The sequence below is a fragment of the Schistocerca piceifrons genome, unplaced genomic scaffold (genome assembly GCF_021461385.2).
Source record: "Schistocerca piceifrons isolate TAMUIC-IGC-003096 unplaced genomic scaffold, iqSchPice1.1 HiC_scaffold_1084, whole genome shotgun sequence".
In the NCBI taxonomy this organism is placed as follows: domain Eukaryota; kingdom Metazoa; phylum Arthropoda; class Insecta; order Orthoptera; family Acrididae; genus Schistocerca; species Schistocerca piceifrons.
In genome coordinates, this window is record NW_025726890.1 from 115,001 (window position 1) to 117,500 (window position 2,500).

General features: G+C 57.6%; 1 non-coding gene across 1 annotated transcript in view; it reads left to right on the plus strand.

Annotated features, from left to right (window-relative positions):
* The first annotated feature begins 1,348 nt into the window (after positions 1 to 1,348).
* The window catches only part of LOC124727100, a 1,909-nt gene continuing 757 nt past the window's right edge, over positions 1,349 to 2,500 (plus strand). The window contains exon 1 of the ribosomal RNA XR_007006933.1: positions 1,349 to 2,500. This exon is cut by the window's right edge and continues 757 nt beyond it. This is a non-coding gene — a ribosomal RNA (small subunit ribosomal RNA).

Here is a 2,500-nt window from a genome sequence, read left to right on the forward strand (position 1 = left end):
TACAGTGCAAATATTGTGCACGCAGCTACGTGTCGTCTCCCTATGAGAGCTGGATTGCAGTGTGGTACGCCATAGAGACGTGTGGGAGGAACGGACGCCGTGGATGGCGATCAGCATGAGCTGTCTGTTGATGTATTCGGACCTAGTCGTCTCTCCTCACACACCGTGATGGCATGGTGCACCGCGTTCCATATCTGCGACATGCTACAGAGGCCGGTTGACAGTCGTTCGAGCAATGGACATCGCATACGTACGGGGGCCACCTTCCACGTATTGTCTAGGCGTGCACATTTTGTTGCGTGTATGTGGGCAGACGTAGTGTGGCGTGACACCTGACACAGGCATGCAATAATCGTTGAAGTTGCAAATGGCGATGGACGCCTGCGTTTTCTGGTGAAGTTACGCAAATGAACAAATGGTAACCTGTTGTGGTGCGGTTGTTCTCGCTAGGGGTGAATCGGTGATGGCGACGATAGGTTGAGGTACTAACCGGTTGTTCCAGCGATACCCACCATGCCGACGAAACTGAACGGCATCTGGGTGTGAAGCGATACGCGGCGGTGGCTGGGTGGGACCGTCCCCGGCCGGTGAGGGGGCGCCTCCCGGCGTGCTGGCCGCGCGGTGCGTGGGCGCACGCGCTACAGCCGGCTGGTGGGGGCGGCCAGTGGCAGGCGCGCCGGCCGACGGACGCGGCAGGCGTCGCAGCTGCGCGCCGGCGCACCCTGCGCGCGGCGCCGTGCGGCCAAAGTAGGTCCTCGCGGGCCCGGTGCGAAGCGCGGTGGACATCTTCAGTGTGCTGGTCCGATTGAGGACTGTGTGCGTTGAGGATGCGCCGCCGCCCGGCGCTCGGCGCCGCGACGCCGTCTGCTGCTCGGTCGCCCCAGCGGTTCTCGCTGGTGGTTTGTATCGCAGCTGTGCGGATGTGTTGGCGCGTGCGCTGTGCTGGGAGAGTTCGCTTCGGCACCCAAGTGGGGCTTTTGTCCTTCTGTGGCGCTGGCGTTGGAGCTGCCGGTCACCGTAGGTGGCGCGTGTTGTCTCCCGCCGGCAATGCCACGACAGCACGCTCCCGGGCCTCTGTCGGCAGCGGCAAGCTCAGTTGGGAGCACGGGTGGTCGCACCGAAAGCGTCTACTCGCCTAACTCCGGGCGATTGCGCCTCTCTCGAACCCGACCAAGTACTTGGGACGGCGCTGCGCGCCGCCGGGACCTGAGAGGGTTTCGAGGTGTATTGTGCAGGGGAGCTCAGCCTCCTCCTGTTTGCAGAATGATTGAGCGGACGCTTGCGTGTTCGCGCGGGCCCCCGGGACACACTCCCGGGCGGCCGGCTGCTCAGCTCTAGTTGACGCAGCTCCCTGGTTGATCCTGCCAGTAGTCATATGCTTGTCTCAAAGATTAAGCCATGCATGTCTCAGTACAAGCCGCATTAAGGTGAAACCGCGAATGGCTCATTAAATCAGTTATGGTTCCTTAGATCGTACCCACGTTACTTGGATAACTGTGGTAATTCTAGAGCTAATACATGCAAACAGAGTCCCGACCAGAGATGGAAGGGACGCTTTTATTAGATCAAAACCAATCGGTCGGCTCGTCCGGTCCGTTTGCCTTGGTGACTCTGAATAACTTTGGGCTGATCGCACGGTCCTCGTACCGGCGACGCATCTTTCAAATGTCTGCCTTATCAACTGTCGATGGTAGGTTCTGCGCCTACCATGGTTGTAACGGGTAACGGGGAATCAGGGTTCGATTCCGGAGAGGGAGCCTGAGAAACGGCTACCACATCCAAGGAAGGCAGCAGGCGCGCAAATTACCCACTCCCGGCACGGGGAGGTAGTGACGAAAAATAACGATACGGGACTCATCCGAGGCCCCGTAATCGGAATGAGTACACTTTAAATCCTTTAACGAGTATCTATTGGAGGGCAAGTCTGGTGCCAGCAGCCGCGGTAATTCCAGCTCCAATAGCGTATATTAAAGTTGTTGCGGTTAAAAAGCTCGTAGTTGGATTTGTGTCCCACGCTGTTGGTTCACCGCCCGTCGGTGTTTAACTGGCATGTATCGTGGGACGTCCTGCCGGTGGGGCGAGCTGAAGGCGTGCGACCGCCTCGTGCGTGCTCGTGCGTCCCGAGGCGGACCCCGTTGAAATCCTACCAGGGTGCTCTTTATTGAGTGTCTCGGTGGGCCGGCACGTTTACTTTGAACAAATTAGAGTGCTTAAAGCAGGCAAGCCCGCCTGAATACTGTGTGCATGGAATAATGGAATAGGACCTCGGTTCTATTTTGTTGGTTTTCGGAACCCGAGGTAATGATTAATAGGGACAGGCGGGGGCATTCGTATTGCGACGTTAGAGGTGAAATTCTTGGATCGTCGCAAGACGAACAGAAGCGAAAGCATTTGCCAAGTATGTTTTCATTAATCAAGAACGAAAGTTAGAGGTTCGAAGGCGATCAGATACCGCCCTAGTTCTAACCATAAACGATGCCAGCCAGCGATCCGCCGCAGT